The 18872-nt window shown below is 46.4% G+C and overlaps 9 non-coding genes across 9 annotated transcripts; all 9 read left to right on the top strand.

The window, feature by feature from the left end:
• Positions 1-633: 633 nt before the first annotated feature.
• Positions 634-705, top strand: trnap-cgg (transfer RNA proline (anticodon CGG)). Its single transcript has one exon. It is a non-coding gene; the product is annotated as a tRNA-Pro (tRNA).
• Positions 706-2230: 1525 nt separating this feature from the next.
• Positions 2231-2302, top strand: trnap-agg (transfer RNA proline (anticodon AGG)). The gene has a single exon. It is a non-coding gene; the product is annotated as a tRNA-Pro (tRNA).
• Positions 2303-6606: 4304 nt separating this feature from the next.
• On the top strand, positions 6607-6678 carry trnap-cgg (transfer RNA proline (anticodon CGG)). Its single transcript has one exon. It is a non-coding gene; the product is annotated as a tRNA-Pro (tRNA).
• Positions 6679-9778: 3100 nt separating this feature from the next.
• On the top strand, positions 9779-9850 carry trnap-agg (transfer RNA proline (anticodon AGG)). Its single transcript has one exon. It is a non-coding gene; the product is annotated as a tRNA-Pro (tRNA).
• Positions 9851-14154: 4304 nt separating this feature from the next.
• trnap-ugg (transfer RNA proline (anticodon UGG)) lies at positions 14155-14226 on the top strand. Its single transcript has one exon. It is a non-coding gene; the product is annotated as a tRNA-Pro (tRNA).
• A 2007-nt stretch (positions 14227-16233) lies between these two features.
• Positions 16234-16305, top strand: trnaq-cug (transfer RNA glutamine (anticodon CUG)). The gene has a single exon. It is a non-coding gene; the product is annotated as a tRNA-Gln (tRNA).
• Positions 16306-16796: 491 nt separating this feature from the next.
• Positions 16797-16868, top strand: trnap-agg (transfer RNA proline (anticodon AGG)). Its single transcript has one exon. It is a non-coding gene; the product is annotated as a tRNA-Pro (tRNA).
• Positions 16869-17290: 422 nt separating this feature from the next.
• trnap-cgg (transfer RNA proline (anticodon CGG)) lies at positions 17291-17362 on the top strand. The gene has a single exon. It is a non-coding gene; the product is annotated as a tRNA-Pro (tRNA).
• Positions 17363-18378: 1016 nt separating this feature from the next.
• On the top strand, positions 18379-18450 carry trnap-agg (transfer RNA proline (anticodon AGG)). Its single transcript has one exon. It is a non-coding gene; the product is annotated as a tRNA-Pro (tRNA).
• Positions 18451-18872: the final 422 nt, after the last annotated feature.

The following is an 18872-nucleotide window of genomic DNA, read 5'->3' as shown; positions in this document are numbered from 1 at the left end:
AATTGAGTTTCTCAGAAATCTGGTCAGTGCATGAGCTCTATTTCTGCCCTTGTCAGCTAAGAGGCAGGATGTTGGAGCGACCGTAGCATCAAACAGAGTGAAATACGTGGCAAAGTGGCCTCCACTGAGCAGCATCTTGTGTCTCGTTGGTCTAGGGGTATGATTCTCACTTAGGGTGCGAGAGGTCCCGGGTTCAAATCCTGGACGAGCCCTCTTCTGTCTTTGCAGCATCTTTTCTTGAGCAGTTTCAGTCCATTCTGCCTTCCCGGGTCAAACATACGCCACTGTCAATTAAGACTAAAGCTGCGTCTGCATGTTTTCATGCCCACTTCTCTCTGCTCTTCTTAGTTCTTAATCTGCAGTTTAAAGTTTGACTTGACATTTATCCAAAAATTGGTTTAGGAATGCAGCCCAAGCTGTGGAGATATGGCAAAAAATAGATTCTTGGATCGCTTTACGGCCCTGTGAGCCTTCATCTTGCGTTTGCTAGTTGCAGGAGCATCTGAGGGCTTGTTGGTGTTGGGGCGTGTTTTTTTTCTTCTATTGCTGTATGGGAGCAAGTGGACCCAAGTTCAAATCCCAGATGAACCCGCTTTGCAGCTCCTTGTTTTGAGTTGTGTCTGGTTACATGGTTGCTCGTTGGTCTAGGGGTATGATTCTCGCTTCGGGTGTGAGAGGTCCCGGGTTCAAATCCCGGACGAGCCCACATTGAGCATATTGCTGAGAAGTATCAGTCATTTCTGCCTTCTTTCGGCCAATAATACTCCTGCATGTTTTCGTGCTGATTTCTCCCTGTTCGTAGTTCCTCATCTCCAATTTAAACTTTGTACAACACTTCGCTCTTTGGGTTCCCGCGCTTTCACTGAAAGGTGGGGGTGTGTCTAAGATGGTTCAGATCGGCTGCCATGCAGGGTAGCCGTTTGCGGTTGACTGGAGGCTCGGGTCCTTTGCTTTGATGTTTTTCTCAATATTGGTTTACAAGGTTCAGAGAGCGTTACACTGAACATTTAAAGGTCCCAAGTTCGATCCTGGGTTTACTCAGAGTGGAGCCGTGAATGCTTTTCGGACACCATTCTGATGCTTGCTGGTTAGTTGCTTTTCGCAGAGCCTCCTTGAATGTTTTCTACACTTCAAACAGATGTGCAGACACTGTTGGTTCCATGGTGTAACGGTTAGCACTCTGGACTCTGAATCCAGTGATCTGAGTTCAAATCTTGGTGGAACCTTCAAGAGTCTGTCTGGCTGTGCTTGGCAAGGAGGAGCTTTGGGGTAGGTCACAACTTTCTCTGTGGCAGTGTGTCTTAAAATGTATTGCTACAGTGGCCTCCTTTAACCATGGCCTCCAAACAATCTAGAACTCACATAAAACTGAGCTGGAACTAAATTGAGAAGACAGATGTCACCTGACCCTCTGTGGAGAAGCAGTACAGACCTCAGACAGCTTCTCATCAGCAAGATTTGCGTGGCAGTGCCACAATGTAGACTTCTGCTGTTAAATTCAGCTCTTGTGTTTTGTCGTTGATATTTTAATCAACATTATTCTACAAAAGTAGACCAAGCTAGAGCTGGTAGGTCAAAATTGAGTTTCTCAGAAATCTGGTCAGTGCATCTGGTCAGAGCTCTATTTCTGCCCTTGTCAGCTAAGAGGCAGGATGTTGGAGCGACCGTAGCATCGAACAGAGTGAAATACGTGGCAAAGTGGCCTCCACTGAGCAGCAACTTGGTGGTACCTTCAAGAGTCTGTCTGGCTGTGCTTGGCAAGGAGGTGCTTTGGGGTATGTCACAACTTTCTCTGTGGCAGTGTGTCTTAAAATGTATTGCTACAGTGGCCTCCTTTAACCATGGCCTCCAAACAATCTAGAACTCACATAAAACTGAGCTGGAACTAAATTGAGGAGACCGATGTCACCTGACCCTCTGTGGAGAAGCAGTACAGACCTCAGACAGCTTCTCATCAGCAAGATTTGCGTGGCAGTGCCACAATGTAGACTTCTGCTGTTAAATTCAGCTTGTGTGTTTTGTAGTTGATATTTTAATCAACATTATTCTACAAAGGTAGGCCAAGCTAGAGCTGGTAGGTAAAAATTGAGTTTCTCAGAAATCTGGTCAGTGCATCTGGTCAGAGCTCTATTTCTGCCCTTGTCAGCTAAGAGGCAGGATGTTGGAGCGACCGTAGCATCAAACAGAGTGAAATACGTGGCAAAGTGGCCTCCACTGAGCAGCATCTTGTGGCTCGTTGGTCTAGGGGTATGATTCTCGCTTAGGGTGCGAGAGGTCCCGGGTTCAAATCCTGGACGAGCCCTCTTCTGTCTTTGCAGCATCTTTTCTTGAGCAGTTTCAGTCCATTCTGCCTTCCCGGGTCAAACATACGCCACTGTCAATTAAGACTAAAGCTGCGTCTGCATGTTTTCATGCCCACTTCTCTCTGCTCTTCTTAGTTCTTAATCTGCAGTTTAAACTTTGACTTGACATTTTTCCAAAAATTGGTTTAGGAATGCAGCCCAAGCTGTGGAGATATGGCAAAAAATAGATTCTTGGATCGCTTTACGGCCCTGTGAGCCTTCATCTTGCGTTTGCTAGTTGCAGGAGCATCTGAGGGCTTGTTGGTGTTGGGGCGTGTTTTTTTTCTTCTATTGCTGTATGGGAGCAAGTGGACCCAAGTTCAAATCCCAGATGAACCCGCTTTGCAGCTCCTTGTTTTGAGTTGTGTCTGGTTACATGGTTGCTCGTTGGTCTAGGGGTATGATTCTCGCTTCGGGTGTGAGAGGTCCCAGGTTCAAATCCTGGACGAGCCCACATTGAGCATATTGCTGAGAAGTATCAGTCATTTCTGCCTTCTTTCGGCCAATAATACTCCTGCATGTTTTCGTGCTGATTTCTCCCTGTTCGTAGTTCCTCATCTCCAATTTAAACTTTGTACAACACTTCGCTCTTTGGGTTCCCGCGCTTTCACTGAAAGGTGGGGGTGTGTCTAAGATGGTTCAGATCGGCTGCCATGCAGGGTAGCCGTTTGCGGTTGACTGGAGGCTCGGGTCCTTTGCTTTGATGTTTTTCTCAATATTGGTTTACAAGGTTCAGAGAGCGTTACACTGAACATTTAAAGGTCCCAGGTTCGATCCTGGGTTTACTCAGAGTGGAGCCGTGAATGCTTTTCGGACACCATTCTGATGCTTGCTGGTTAGTTGCTTTTCGCAGAGCCTCCTTGAATGTTTTCTACACTTCAAACAGATGTGCAGACACTGTTGGTTCCATGGTGTAACGGTTAGCACTCTGGACTCTGAATCCAGTGATCTGAGTTCAAATCTTGGTGGAACCTTCAAGAGTCTGTCTGGCTGTGCTTGGCAAGGAGGAGCTTTGGGGTAGGTCACAACTTTCTCTGTGGCAGTGTGTCTTAAAATGTATTGCTACAGTGGCCTCCTTTAACCATGGCCTCCAAACAATCTAGAACTCACATAAAACTGAGCTGGAACTAAATTGAGGAGACCGATGTCACCTGACCCTCTGTGGAGAAGCAGTACAGACCTCAGACAGCTTCTCATCAGCAAGATTTGCGTGGCAGTGCCACAATGTAGACTTCTGCTGTTAAATTCAGCTTGTGTGTTTTGTAGTTGATATTTTAATCAACATTATTCTACAAAGGTAGGCCAAGCTAGAGCTGGTAGGTAAAAATTGAGTTTCTCAGAAATCTGGTCAGTGCATCTGGTCAGAGCTCTATTTCTGCCCTTGTCAGCTAAGAGGCAGGATGTTGGAGTGACAGTAGCATCGAACAGAGTGAAATACGTGGCAAAGGGGCCTCCACTGAGCAGCAACTTGTGGCTCGTTGGTCTAGGGGTTTGATTCTCGCTTAGGGTGCGAGAGGTCCCGGGTTCAAATACCAGACGAGCCCTCTTCTGTCTTTGCAGCAAACTTTGACTTGACATTTTTCCAAAAATTGGTTTAGGAATGCAGCCCAAGCAGTGGAGATATGGCAAAAAATAGATTCTTGGATCGCTTTACGACCCTGTGAGCCTTCATCTTGCGTTTGCTAGATGCAGTAGCATCTGAGGGCTTGTTGGTTTCAAACAGATGTGCAGACACTGTTGGTTCCATGGTGTAACGGTTAGCACTCTGGACTCTGAATCCAGTGATCTGAGTTCAACTCTTGGTGGAACCTTGGGGTCTGTCTGGCTGTGCTTGGCAAGGAGGAGCTTTGGGGTAGGTCACAACTTTCTCTGTGGCAGTGTGTCTTAAAATGTATTGCTACAGTGGCCTCCTTTAACCATGGCCTCCAAACAATTTAGAACTCACATAAAACTGAGCTGGAACTAAATTGAGGAGACCGATGTCACCTGACCCTCTGTGGAAAAGCAGTACAGACCTCAGCCAGCTTCTCATCAGCAAGATTTGCGTGGCAGTGCCACAATGTAGACTTCAGCTGTTGAATTCAGCTCTTGTGTTTTGTCGTTGATATTTTAATCAACATTATTCTACAAAAGTAGACCAAGCTAGAGCTGGTAGGTCAAAATTGAGTTTCTCAGAAATCTGGTCAGTGCATCTGGTCAGAGCTCTATTTCTGCCCTTGTCAGCTAAGAGGCAGGATGTTGGAGCGACCGTAGCATCGAACAGAGTGAAATACGTGGCAAAGTGGCCTCCACTGAGCAGCAACTTGGTGGTACCTTCAAGAGTCTGTCTGTCTAGGGGTATGATTCTCGCTTAGGGTGCGAGAGGTCCCGGGTTCAAATCCTGGACGAGCCCTCTTCTGTCTTTGCAGCATCTTTTCTTGAGCAGTTTCAGTCCATTCTGCCTTCCCGGGTCAAACATACGCCACTGTCAATTAAGACTAAAGCTGCGTCTGCATGTTTTCATGCCCACTTCTCTCTGCTCTTCTTAGTTCTTAATCTGCAGTTTAAACTTTGACTTGACATTTTTCCAAAAATTGGTTTAGGAATGCAGCCCAAGCTGTGGAGATATGGCAAAAAATAGATTCTTGGATCGCTTTACGGCCCTGTGAGCCTTCATCTTGCGTTTGCTAGTTGCAGGAGCATCTGAGGGCTTGTTGGTGTTGGGGCGTGTTTTTTTTCTTCTATTGCTGTATGGGAGCAAGTGGACCCAAGTTCAAATCCCAGATGAACCCGCTTTGCAGCTCCTTGTTTTGAGTTGTGTCTGGTTACATGGTTGCTCGTTGGTCTAGGGGTATGATTCTCGCTTCGGGTGTGAGAGGTCCCAGGTTCAAATCCTGGACAAGCCCACATTGAGCATATTGCTGAGAAGTATCAGTCATTTCTGCCTTCTTTCGGCCAATAATACTCCTGCATGTTTTCGTGCTGATTTCTCCCTGTTCGTAGTTCCTCATCTCCAATTTAAACTTTGTACAACACTTCGCTCTTTGGGTTCCCGCGCTTTCACTGAAAGGTGGGGGTGTGTCTAAGATGGTTCAGATCGGCTGCCATGCAGGGTAGCCGTTTGCGGTTGACTGGAGGCTCGGGTCCTTTGCTTTGATGTTTTTCTCAATATTGGTTTACAAGGTTCAGAGAGCGTTACACTGAACATTTAAAGGTCCCAGGTTCGATCCTGGGTTTACTCAGAGTGGAGCCGTGAATGCTTTTCGGACACCATTCTGATGCTTGCTGGTTAGTTGCTTTTCGCAGAGCCTCCTTGAATGTTTTCTACACTTCAAACAGATGTGCAGACACTGTTGGTTCCATGGTGTAACGGTTAGCACTCTGGACTCTGAATCCAGTGATCTGAGTTCAAATCTTGGTGGAACCTTCAAGAGTCTGTCTGGCTGTGCTTGGCAAGGAGGAGCTTTGGGGTAGGTCGCAACTTTCTCTGTGGCAGTGTGTCTTAAAATGTATTGCTACAGTGGCCTCCTTTAACCATGGCCTCCAAACAATCTAGAACTCACATAAAACTGAGCTGGAACTAAATTGAGGAGACCGATGTCACCTGACCCTCTGTGGAGAAGCAGTACAGACCTCAGACAGCTTCTCATCAGCAAGATTTGCGTGGCAGTGCCACAATGTAGACTTCTGCTGTTAAATTCAGCTTGTGTGTTTTGTAGTTGATATTTTAATCAACATTATTCTACAAAGGTAGGCCAAGCTAGAGCTGGTAGGTAAAAATTGAGTTTCTCAGAAATCTGGTCAGTGCATCTGGTCAGAGCTCTATTTCTGCCCTTGTCAGCTAAGAGGCAGGATGTTGGAGTAACAGTAGCATCGAACAGAGTGAAATACGTGGCAAAGGGGCCTCCACTGAGCAGCAACTTGTGGCTCGTTGGTCTAGGGGTTTGATTCTCGCTTAGGGTGCGAGAGGTCCCGGGTTCAAATACCAGACGAGCCCTCTTCTGTCTTTGCAGCAAACTTTGACTTGACATTTTTCCAAAAATTGGTTTAGGAATGCAGCCCAAGCAGTGGAGATATGGCAAAAAATAGATTCTTGGATCGCTTTACGACCCTGTGAGCCTTCATCTTGCGTTTGCTAGATGCAGTAGCATCTGAGGGCTTGTTGGTGTTGGGGTGTGTTTTTTTTCTTCTTCTATTGCTGTATGGGAGCAAGTGGACCCAAGTTCAAATCCCAGATGAACCCGCTTTGCAGCTCCTTGTTTTGAGTAGTGTCTGGTTACATGGTGGCTCGTTGGTCTAGGGGTATGATTCTCGCTTCGGGTGTGAGAGGTTCAGGGTTCAAATCCCGGACGAGCCCACATTGAGCATATTGCTGAGAAGTATCAGTAATTTCTGCCTCCTTTCTGCCAATAATACTCCTGCATGTTTTCGTGCCGATTTCTCCCTGTTCGTAGTTCCTCATCTCCAATTTAAACTTTGTACAACACTTCGCTCTTTGGGTTCCCGCGCTTTCACTGAAAGGTGGGGGTGTGTCTAAGATGGTTCAGATCGGCTGCCATGCAGGGTAGCCGTTTGCGGTTGACTGGAGGCTCGGGTCCTTTGCTTTGATGTTTTTCTCAATATTGGTTTACAAGGTTCAGAGAGCGTTACACTGAACATTTAAAGGTCCCAGGTTCGATCCTGGGTTTACTCAGAGTGGAGCCGTGAATGCTTTTCGGACACCATTCTGATTCTTGCTGGTTAGTTGCTTTTTGCAGAGCCTCCTTGAATGTTTTCTACACTTCAAACAGATGTGCAGACACTGTTGGTTCCATGGTGTAACGGTTAGCACTCTGGACTCTGAATCCAGTGATCTGAGTTCAACTCTTGGTGGAACCTTGGGGTCTGTCTGGCTGTGCTTGGCAAGGAGGAGCTTTGGGGTAGGTCACAACTTTCTCTGTGGCAGTGTGTCTTAAAATGTATTGCTACAGTGGCCTCCTTTAACCATGGCCTCCAAACAATTTAGAACTCACATAAAACTGAGCTGGAACTAAATTGAGGAGACCGATGTCACCTGACCCTCTGTGGAGAAGCAGTACAGACCTCAGCCAGCTTCTCATCAGCAAGATTTGCGTGGCAGTGCCACAATGTAGACTTCAGCTGTTGAATTCAGCTCTTGTGTTTTGTCGTTGATATTTTAATCAACATTATTCTACAAAGGTAGGTTAAGCTAGAGCTTGTAGGTAAAAATTGAGTTTCTCAGAAATCTGGTCAGTGCATGAGCTCTATTTCTGCCCTTGTCAGCTAAGAGGCAGGATGTTGGAGCGACCGTAGCATCAAACAGAGTGAAATACGTGGCAAAGTGGCCTCCACTGAGCAGCATCTTGTGTCTCGTTGCTCTAGGGGTATGATTCTCGCTTAGGGTGCGAGAGGTCCCGGGTTCAAACCCTGGACGAGCCCTCTTCTGTCTTTGCAGCATCTTTTCTTGAGCAGTTTCAGTCCATTCTGCCTTCCCGGGTCAAACATACGCCACTGTCAATTAAGACTAAAGCTGCGTCTGCATGTTTTCATGCCCACTTCTCTCTGCTCTTCTTAGTTCTTAATCTGCAGTTTAAACTTTGACTCGACATTTTTCCAAAAATTGGTTTAGGAATGCAGCCCAAGCTGTGGAGATATGGCAAAAAATAGATTCTTGGATCGCTTTACGGCCCTGTGAGCCTTCATCTTGCGTTTGCTAGTTGCAGGAGCATCTGAGGGCTTGTTGGTGTTGGGGCGTGTTTTTTTTCTTCTATTGCTGTATGGGAGCAAGTGGACCCAAGTTCAAATCCCAGATGAACCCGCTTTGCAGCTCCTTGTTTTGAGTTGTGTCTGGTTACATGGTTGCTCGTTGGTCTAGGGGTATGATTCTCGCTTCGGGTGTGAGAGGTCCTGGGTTCAAATCCCGGACGAGCCCACATTGAGCATATTGCTGAGAAGTATCAGTCATTTCTGCCTTCTTTCGGCCAATAATACTCCTGCATGTTTTCGTGCTGATTTCTCCCTGTTCGTAGTTCCTCATCTCCAATTTAAACTTTGTACAACACTTCGCTCTTTGGGTTCCCGCGCTTTCACTGAAAGGTGGGGGTGTGTCTAAGATGGTTCAGATCGGCTGCCATGCAGGGTAGCCGGTTGCGGTTGACTGGAGGCTCGGGTCCTTTGCTTTGATGTTTTTCTCAATATTGGTTTACAAGGTTCAGAGAGCGTTACACTGAACATTTAAAGGTCCCAGGTTCGATCCTGGGTTTACTCAGAGTGGAGCCGTGAATGCTTTTCGGACACCATTCTGATGCTTGCTGGTTAGTTGCTTTTCGCAGAGCCTCCTTGAATGTTTTCTACACTTCAAACAGATGTGCAGACACTGTTGGTTCCATGGTGTAACGGTTAGCACTCTGGACTCTGAATCCAGTGATCTGAGTTCAAATCTTGGTGGAACCTTCAAGAGTCTGTCTGGCTGTGCTTGGCAAGGAGGAGCTTTGGGGTAGGTCACAACTTTCTCTGTGGCAGTGTGTCTTAAAATGTATTGCTACAGTGGCCTCCTTTAACCATGGCCTCCAAACAATCTAGAACTCACATAAAACTGAGCTGGAACTAAATTGAGAAGACAGATGTCACCTGACCCTCTGTGGAGAAGCAGTACAGACCTCAGACAGCTTCTCATCAGCAAGATTTGCGTGGCAGTGCCACAATGTAGACTTCTGCTGTTAAATTCAGCTCTTGTGTTTTGTCGTTGATATTTTAATCAACATTATTCTACAAAAGTAGACCAAGCTAGAGCTGGTAGGTCAAAATTGAGTTTCTCAGAAATCTGGTCAGTGCATCTGGTCAGAGCTCTATTTCTGCCCTTGTCAGCTAAGAGGCAGGATGTTGGAGCGACCGTAGCATCGAACAGAGTGAAATACGTGGCAAAGTGGCCTCCACTGAGCAGCAACTTGGTGGTACCTTCAAGAGTCTGTCTGGCTGTGCTTGGCAAGGAGGTGCTTTGGGGTATGTCACAACTTTCTCTGTGGCAGTGTGTCTTAAAATGTATTGCTACAGTGGCCTCCTTTAACCATGGCCTCCAAACAATCTAGAACTCACATAAAACTGAGCTGGAACTAAATTGAGGAGACCGATGTCACCTGACCCTCTGTGGAGAAGCAGTACAGACCTCAGACAGCTTCTCATCAGCAAGATTTGCGTGGCAGTGCCACAATGTAGACTTCTGCTGTTAAATTCAGCTTGTGTGTTTTGTAGTTGATATTTTAATCAACATTATTCTACAAAGGTAGGCCAAGCTAGAGCTGGTAGGTAAAAATTGAGTTTCTCAGAAATCTGGTCAGTGCATCTGGTCAGAGCTCTATTTCTGCCCTTGTCAGCTAAGAGGCAGGATGTTGGAGCGACCGTAGCATCAAACAGAGTGAAATACGTGGCAAAGTGGCCTCCACTGAGCAGCATCTTGTGGCTCGTTGGTCTAGGGGTATGATTCTCGCTTAGGGTGCGAGAGGTCCCGGGTTCAAATCCTGGACGAGCCCTCTTCTGTCTTTGCAGCATCTTTTCTTGAGCAGTTTCAGTCCATTCTGCCTTCCCGGGTCAAACATACGCCACTGTCAATTAAGACTAAAGCTGCGTCTGCATGTTTTCATGCCTACTTCTCTCTGCTCTTCTTAGTTCTTAATCTGCAGTTTAAACTTTGACTTGACATTTTTCCAAAAATTGGTTTAGGAATGCAGCCCAAGCTGTGGAGATATGGCAAAAAATAGATTCTTGGATCGCTTTACGGCCCTGTGAGCCTTCATCTTGCGTTTGCTAGTTGCAGGAGCATCTGAGGGCTTGTTGGTGTTGGGGCGTGTTTTTTTTCTTCTATTGCTGTATGGGAGCAAGTGGACCCAAGTTCAAATCCCAGATGAACCCGCTTTGCAGCTCCTTGTTTTGAGTTGTGTCTGGTTACATGGTTGCTCGTTGGTCTAGGGGTATGATTCTCGCTTCGGGTGTGAGAGGTCCCAGGTTCAAATCCTGGACGAGCCCACATTGAGCATATTGCTGAGAAGTATCAGTCATTTCTGCCTTCTTTCGGCCAATAATACTCCTGCATGTTTTCGTGCTGATTTCTCCCTGTTCGTAGTTCCTCATCTCCAATTTAAACTTTGTACAACACTTCGCTCTTTGGGTTCCCGCGCTTTCACTGAAAGGTGGGGGTGTGTCTAAGATGGTTCAGATCGGCTGCCATGCAGGGTAGCCGTTTGCGGTTGACTGGAGGCTCGGGTCCTTTGCTTTGATGTTTTTCTCAATATTGGTTTACAAGGTTCAGAGAGCGTTACACTGAACATTTAAAGGTCCCAGGTTCGATCCTGGGTTTACTCAGAGTGGAGCCGTGAATGCTTTTCGGACACCATTCTGATGCTTGCTGGTTAGTTGCTTTTCGCAGAGCCTCCTTGAATGTTTTCTACACTTCAAACAGATGTGCAGACACTGTTGGTTCCATGGTGTAACGGTTAGCACTCTGGACTCTGAATCCAGTGATCTGAGTTCAAATCTTGGTGGAACCTTCAAGAGTCTGTCTGGCTGTGCTTGGCAAGGAGGAGCTTTGGGGTAGGTCACAACTTTCTCTGTGGCAGTGTGTCTTAAAATGTATTGCTACAGTGGCCTCCTTTAACCATGGCCTCCAAACAATCTAGAACTCACATAAAACTGAGCTGGAACTAAATTGAGGAGACCGATGTCACCTGACCCTCTGTGGAGAAGCAGTACAGACCTCAGACAGCTTCTCATCAGCAAGATTTGCGTGGCAGTGCCACAATGTAGACTTCTGCTGTTAAATTCAGCTTGTGTGTTTTGTAGTTGATATTTTAATCAACATTATTCTACAAAGGTAGGCCAAGCTAGAGCTGGTAGGTAAAAATTGAGTTTCTCAGAAATCTGGTCAGTGCATCTGGTCAGAGCTCTATTTCTGCCCTTGTCAGCTAAGAGGCAGGATGTTGGAGTGACAGTAGCATCGAACAGAGTGAAATACGTGGCAAAGGGGCCTCCACTGAGCAGCAACTTGTGGCTCGTTGGTCTAGGGGTTTGATTCTCGCTTAGGGTGCGAGAGGTCCCGGGTTCAAATACCAGACGAGCCCTCTTCTGTCTTTGCAGCAAACTTTGACTTGACATTTTTCCAAAAATTGGTTTAGGAATGCAGCCCAAGCAGTGGAGATATGGCAAAAAATAGATTCTTGGATCGCTTTACGACCCTGTGAGCCTTCATCTTGCGTTTGCTAGATGCAGTAGCATCTGAGGGCTTGTTGGTTTCAAACAGATGTGCAGACACTGTTGGTTCCATGGTGTAACGGTTAGCACTCTGGACTCTGAATCCAGTGATCTGAGTTCAACTCTTGGTGGAACCTTGGGGTCTGTCTGGCTGTGCTTGGCAAGGAGGAGCTTTGGGGTAGGTCACAACTTTCTCTGTGGCAGTGTGTCTTAAAATGTATTGCTACAGTGGCCTCCTTTAACCATGGCCTCCAAACAATTTAGAACTCACATAAAACTGAGCTGGAACTAAATTGAGGAGACCGATGTCACCTGACCCTCTGTGGAAAAGCAGTACAGACCTCAGCCAGCTTCTCATCAGCAAGATTTGCGTGGCAGTGCCACAATGTAGACTTCAGCTGTTGAATTCAGCTCTTGTGTTTTGTCGTTGATATTTTAATCAACATTATTCTACAAAAGTAGACCAAGCTAGAGCTGGTAGGTCAAAATTGAGTTTCTCAGAAATCTGGTCAGTGCATCTGGTCAGAGCTCTATTTCTGCCCTTGTCAGCTAAGAGGCAGGATGTTGGAGCGACCGTAGCATCGAACAGAGTGAAATACGTGGCAAAGTGGCCTCCACTGAGCAGCAACTTGGTGGTACCTTCAAGAGTCTGTCTGTCTAGGGGTATGATTCTCGCTTAGGGTGCGAGAGGTCCCGGGTTCAAATCCTGGACGAGCCCTCTTCTGTCTTTGCAGCATCTTTTCTTGAGCAGTTTCAGTCCATTCTGCCTTCCCGGGTCAAACATACGCCACTGTCAATTAAGACTAAAGCTGCGTCTGCATGTTTTCATGCCCACTTCTCTCTGCTCTTCTTAGTTCTTAATCTGCAGTTTAAACTTTGACTTGACATTTTTCCAAAAATTGGTTTAGGAATGCAGCCCAAGCTGTGGAGATATGGCAAAAAATAGATTCTTGGATCGCTTTACGGCCCTGTGAGCCTTCATCTTGCGTTTGCTAGTTGCAGGAGCATCTGAGGGCTTGTTGGTGTTGGGGCGTGTTTTTTTTCTTCTATTGCTGTATGGGAGCAAGTGGACCCAAGTTCAAATCCCAGATGAACCCGCTTTGCAGCTCCTTGTTTTGAGTTGTGTCTGGTTACATGGTTGCTCGTTGGTCTAGGGGTATGATTCTCGCTTCGGGTGTGAGAGGTCCCAGGTTCAAATCCTGGACAAGCCCACATTGAGCATATTGCTGAGAAGTATCAGTCATTTCTGCCTTCTTTCGGCCAATAATACTCCTGCATGTTTTCGTGCTGATTTCTCCCTGTTCGTAGTTCCTCATCTCCAATTTAAACTTTGTACAACACTTCGCTCTTTGGGTTCCCGCGCTTTCACTGAAAGGTGGGGGTGTGTCTAAGATGGTTCAGATCGGCTGCCATGCAGGGTAGCCGTTTGCGGTTGACTGGAGGCTCGGGTCCTTTGCTTTGATGTTTTTCTCAATATTGGTTTACAAGGTTCAGAGAGCGTTACACTGAACATTTAAAGGTCCCAGGTTCGATCCTGGGTTTACTCAGAGTGGAGCCGTGAATGCTTTTCGGACACCATTCTGATGCTTGCTGGTTAGTTGCTTTTCGCAGAGCCTCCTTGAATGTTTTCTACACTTCAAACAGATGTGCAGACACTGTTGGTTCCATGGTGTAACGGTTAGCACTCTGGACTCTGAATCCAGTGATCTGAGTTCAAATCTTGGTGGAACCTTCAAGAGTCTGTCTGGCTGTGCTTGGCAAGGAGGAGCTTTGGGGTAGGTCGCAACTTTCTCTGTGGCAGTGTGTCTTAAAATGTATTGCTACAGTGGCCTCCTTTAACCATGGCCTCCAAACAATCTAGAACTCACATAAAACTGAGCTGGAACTAAATTGAGGAGACCGATGTCACCTGACCCTCTGTGGAGAAGCAGTACAGACCTCAGACAGCTTCTCATCAGCAAGATTTGCGTGGCAGTGCCACAATGTAGACTTCTGCTGTTAAATTCAGCTTGTGTGTTTTGTAGTTGATATTTTAATCAACATTATTCTACAAAGGTAGGCCAAGCTAGAGCTGGTAGGTAAAAATTGAGTTTCTCAGAAATCTGGTCAGTGCATCTGGTCAGAGCTCTATTTCTGCCCTTGTCAGCTAAGAGGCAGGATGTTGGAGTGACAGTAGCATCGAACAGAGTGAAATACGTGGCAAAGGGGCCTCCACTGAGCAGCAACTTGTGGCTCGTTGGTCTAGGGGTTTGATTCTCGCTTAGGGTGCGAGAGGTCCCGGGTTCAAATACCAGACGAGCCCTCTTCTGTCTTTGCAGCAAACTTTGACTTGACATTTTTCCAAAAATTGGTTTAGGAATGCAGCCCAAGCAGTGGAGATATGGCAAAAAATAGATTCTTGGATCGCTTTACGACCCTGTGAGCCTTCATCTTGCGTTTGCTAGATGCAGTAGCATCTGAGGGCTTGTTGGTGTTGGGGTGTGTTTTTTTTCTTCTTCTATTGCTGTATGGGAGCAAGTGGACCCAAGTTCAAATCCCAGATGAACCCGCTTTGCAGCTCCTTGTTTTGAGTAGTGTCTGGTTACATGGTGGCTCGTTGGTCTAGGGGTATGATTCTCGCTTTGGGTGTGAGAGGTTCAGGGTTCAAATCCCGGACGAGCCCACATTGAGCATATTGCTGAGAAGTATCAGTAATTTCTGCCTCCTTTCTGCCAATAATACTCCTGCATGTTTTCGTGCCGATTTCTCCCTGTTCGTAGTTCCTCATCTCCAATTTAAACTTTGTACAACACTTCGCTCTTTGGGTTCCCGCGCTTTCACTGAAAGGTGGGGGTGTGTCTAAGATGGTTCAGATCGGCTGCCATGCAGGGTAGCCGTTTGCGGTTGACTGGAGGCTCGGGTCCTTTGCTTTGATGTTTTTCTCAATATTGGTTTACAAGGTTCAGAGAGCGTTACACTGAACATTTAAAGGTCCCAGGTTCGATCCTGGGTTTACTCAGAGTGGAGCCGTGAATGCTTTTCGGACACCATTCTGATTCTTGCTGGTTAGTTGCTTTTCGCAGAGCCTCCTTGAATGTTTTCTACACTTCAAACAGATGTGCAGACACTGTTGGTTCCATGGTGTAACGGTTAGCACTCTGGACTCTGAATCCAGTGATCTGAGTTCAACTCTTGGTGGAACCTTGGGGTCTGTCTGGCTGTGCTTGGCAAGGAGGAGCTTTGGGGTAGGTCACAACTTTCTCTGTGGCAGTGTGTCTTAAAATGTATTGCTACAGTGGCCTCCTTTAACCATGGCCTCCAAACAATTTAGAACTCACATAAAACTGAGCTGGAACTAAATTGAGGAGACCGATGTCACCTGACCCTCTGTGGAGAAGCAGTACAGACCTCAGCCAGCTTCTCATCAGCAAGATTTGCGTGGCAGTGCCACAATGTAGACTTCAGCTGTTGAATTCAGCTCTTGTGTTTTGTCGTTGATATTTTAATCAACATTATTCTACAAAGGTAGGTTAAGCTAGAGCTTGTAGGTAAAAATTGAGTTTCTCAGAAATCTGGTCAGTGCATGAGCTCTATTTCTGCCCTTGTCAGCTAAGAGGCAGGATGTTGGAGCGACCGTAGCATCAAACAGAGTGAAATACGTGGCAAAGTGGCCTCCACTGAGCAGCATCTTGTGTCTCGTTGCTCTAGGGGTATGATTCTCGCTTAGGGTGCGAGAGGTCCCGGGTTCAAACCCTGGACGAGCCCTCTTCTGTCTTTGCAGCATCTTTTCTTGAGCAGTTTCAGTCCATTCTGCCTTCCCGGGTCAAACATACGCCACTGTCAATTAAGACTAAAGCTGCGTCTGCATGTTTTCATGCCCACTTCTCTCTGCTCTTCTTAGTTCTTAATCTGCAGTTTAAACTTTGACTCGACATTTTTCCAAAAATTGGTTTAGGAATGCAGCCCAAGCTGTGGAGATATGGCAAAAAATAGATTCTTGGATCGCTTTACGGCCCTGTGAGCCTTCATCTTGCGTTTGCTAGTTGCAGGAGCATCTGAGGGCTTGTTGGTGTTGGGGCGTGTTTTTTTTCTTCTATTGCTGTATGGGAGCAAGTGGACCCAAGTTCAAATCCCAAATGAACCCGCTTTGCAGCTCCTTGTTTTGAGTTGTGTCTGGTTACATGGTTGCTCGTTGGTCTAGGGGTATGATTCTCGCTTCGGGTGTGAGAGGTCCTGGGTTCAAATCCCGGACGAGCCCACATTGAGCATATTGCTGAGAAGTATCAGTCATTTCTGCCTTCTTTCGGCCAATAATACTCCTGCATGTTTTCGTGCTGATTTCTCCCTGTTCGTAGTTCCTCATCTCCAATTTAAACTTTGTACAACACTTCGCTCTTTGGGTTCCCGCGCTTTCACTGAAAGGTGGGGGTGTGTCTAAGATGGTTCAGATCGGCTGCCATGCAGGGTAGCCGGTTGCGGTTGACTGGAGGCTCGGGTCCTTTGCTTTGATGTTTTTCTCAATATTGGTTTACAAGGTTCAGAGAGCGTTACACTGAACATTTAAAGGTCTTTACTCAGAGTGGAGCCGTGAATGCTTTTCGGACACCATTCTGATGCTTGCTGGTTAGTTGCTTTTCGCAGAGCCTCCTTGAATGTTTTCTACACTTCAAACAGATGTGCAGACACTGTTGGTTCCATGGTGTAACGGTTAGCACTCTGGACTCTGAATCCAGTGATCCGAGTTCAAATCTTGGTGGAACCTTCAAGAGTCTGTCTGGTTGTGCTTGGCAAGGAGGAGCTTTGGGGTATGTCACAACTTTCTCTGTGGCAGTGTGTCTTAAAATGTATTGCTACAGTGGCCTCCTTTAACCATGGCCTCCAAACAATCTAGAACTCACATAAAACTGAGCTGGAACTAAATTGAGAAGACCGATGTCACCTGACCCTCTGTGGAGAAGCAGTACAGACCTCAGACAGCTTCTCATCAGCAAGATTTGCGTGGCAGTGCCACAATGTAGACTTCAGCTGTTGAATTCAGCTCTTGTGTTTTGTCGTTGATATTTTAATCAAGATTATTCTACAAAGGTAGGTTAAGCTAAAGCTTGTAGGTAAAAATTGAGTTTCTCAGAAATCTGGTCAGTGCATGAGCTCTATTTCTGCCCTTGTCAGCTAAGAGGCAGGATATTGGAGAGACCGTAGCATTGAACAGAGTGAAATACATGACAAAGCGGCCTCCAATGAGCAGCAACTTGTGGCTCGTTGGTCTAGGGGTATGATTCTCGCTTAGGGTGCGAGAGGTCCCGGGTTCAAATCCCGGACGAGCCCTCTTCTGTCTTTGCAGCATCTTTTCTTGAGCAGTTTCAGTCCATTCTGCCATCCCGGGTCAATCATACGCCACTGTCAATTAAGACTAAAGCTGCGTCTGCATGTTTTTATGCCCACTTCTCTTTGCTCTTCTTAGTTCTTAATCTGCAGTTTAAAGTTTGACTTTACATTTTTCCAAAAATTGGTTTAGGAATGCAGCCCAAGTAGTGGAGATATGGCAAAAAATAGATTCTTGGATCGCTTTACGGCCCTGTGAGCCTTCATCTTGCGTTTGCTAGATGCAGGAGCATCTGAGGGCTTGTTGGTGTTGGGGTGTGTTTTTTTTTCTTTTATTGCTGTATGGGAGCAAGTGGGCCCAAGTTCAAATCCCAGATGAGCCCGCTTTGCAGCTCCTTGTTTTGAGTAGTGTCTGTGTACACGGTGGCTCGTTGGTCTAGGGGTATGATTCTCGCTTCGGGTGTGAGAGGTCCCGGGTTCAAATCCCGGACGAGCCAACATTGAGCATATTGCTGAGAAGTATCAGTCAATTCTGCCTTCTTTTGCTTAATAGTACTCCTGCATGTTTTCGTGCTAATTTCTCCCTGTTCGTAGTTCCTCATCTGCAATTTAAACTTTGTACAACACTTCGCTCTTTGGGTTCCCGCACTTTCAGTGAAAGGTGGGGGTGTGTCTAAGATGGTTCAGATCGGCTGCCATGCAGGGTAGCCGTTTGCGGTTGACTGGAGGCTCGTGTCCTTTGCTTTGATGTTTTTCTCAATATTGGTTTACAAGGTTAAGAGAGCGTTACACTGAACATTTAAAGGTCCCAGGTTCGATCCTGGGTTTACTCAGAGTGGAGCCGTGAATGCTTTCGGACACCATTCTGATGCTTGCTGGTTAGTTGCTTTTCGCAGATGCTCCTTGAATGTTTTCTACACTTCAAACAGATGTGCAGACACTGTTGGTTCCATGGTGTAATGGTTAGCACTCTGGACTCTGAATCCAGTGATCCGAGTTTAACTCTTGGTGGAACCTTGGGGTCTGTCTGGCTGTGCTTGGCAAGGAGGAGCTTTGGGGTAGGTCACAACTTTCTCTGTGGCAGTGTGTCTTAAAATGTATTGCTATAGTGGCCTCCTTTAACCATGGCCTCCAAACAATCTATAACGCACATAAAACTGAGCTGGAACTAAATTGAGAAGACAGATGTCACCTGACCCTCTGTGGAGAAGCAGTACAGACCTCAGACAGCTTCTCATCAGCAAGATTTGCATGGCAGTGCCACAATGTAGACTTCTGCTGTTAAATTCAGCTCTTTTGTTTTGTCGTTGATATTTTAATCAACATTATTTTACAAAGGTAGGCCAAGCTAGAGCTGGTAGGTAAAAATTGAGTTTCTCAGAAATCTGGTCAGTGCATCCGGTCAGAGCTCTATTTCTGCCCTTGTCAGCTAAGAGGCAGGATGTTGGAGCGACCGTAGCATTGTACAGAGTGAATTACATGGCAAAGTGGCCTCCACTGAGCAGCAACTTGTGGCTCGTTGGTCTAGGGGTATGATTCTCGCTTAGGGTGCGAGAGGTCCCGGGTTCAAATCCCGGACGAGCCCTCTTCTGTCTTTACAGCATCATTTCTTGAGCAGTTTCAGTCCATTCTGCCATCCCGGGTCAATCATACGCCACTGTCAATTAAGACTAAAGCTGTGTCTGCATGTTTTCATGCCCACTTCTCTCTGCTCTTCTTAGTTATTAATCTGCAGGTTAAACTTTGACTTGACATTTTTCCAAAAATTGGTTTAGGAATGCAGCCCAAGCAGTGGAGATATGGCAAAAAATAGATTCTTGGATCGCTTTACGGCCCTGTGAGCCTTCATCTTGCGTTTGCTAGTTGCAGTAGCATCTGAGGGCTTGTTGGTGTTGGGGTGTGTTTTTTTTTCTTCTATTGCTGTATGGGAGCAAGTGTGAGAGGTGTGAGAGGTCCCGGGTTCAAATCCCGAACGAGCCCACATTGAGCATATTGCTGAGAAGTATC

The sequence above is a fragment of the Carassius carassius genome, chromosome 1 (assembly GCF_963082965.1).
Source record: "Carassius carassius chromosome 1, fCarCar2.1, whole genome shotgun sequence".
NCBI lineage: Eukaryota > Metazoa > Chordata > Actinopteri > Cypriniformes > Cyprinidae > Carassius > Carassius carassius.
This window is presented reverse-complemented; position numbering and strand designations above follow the sequence as displayed.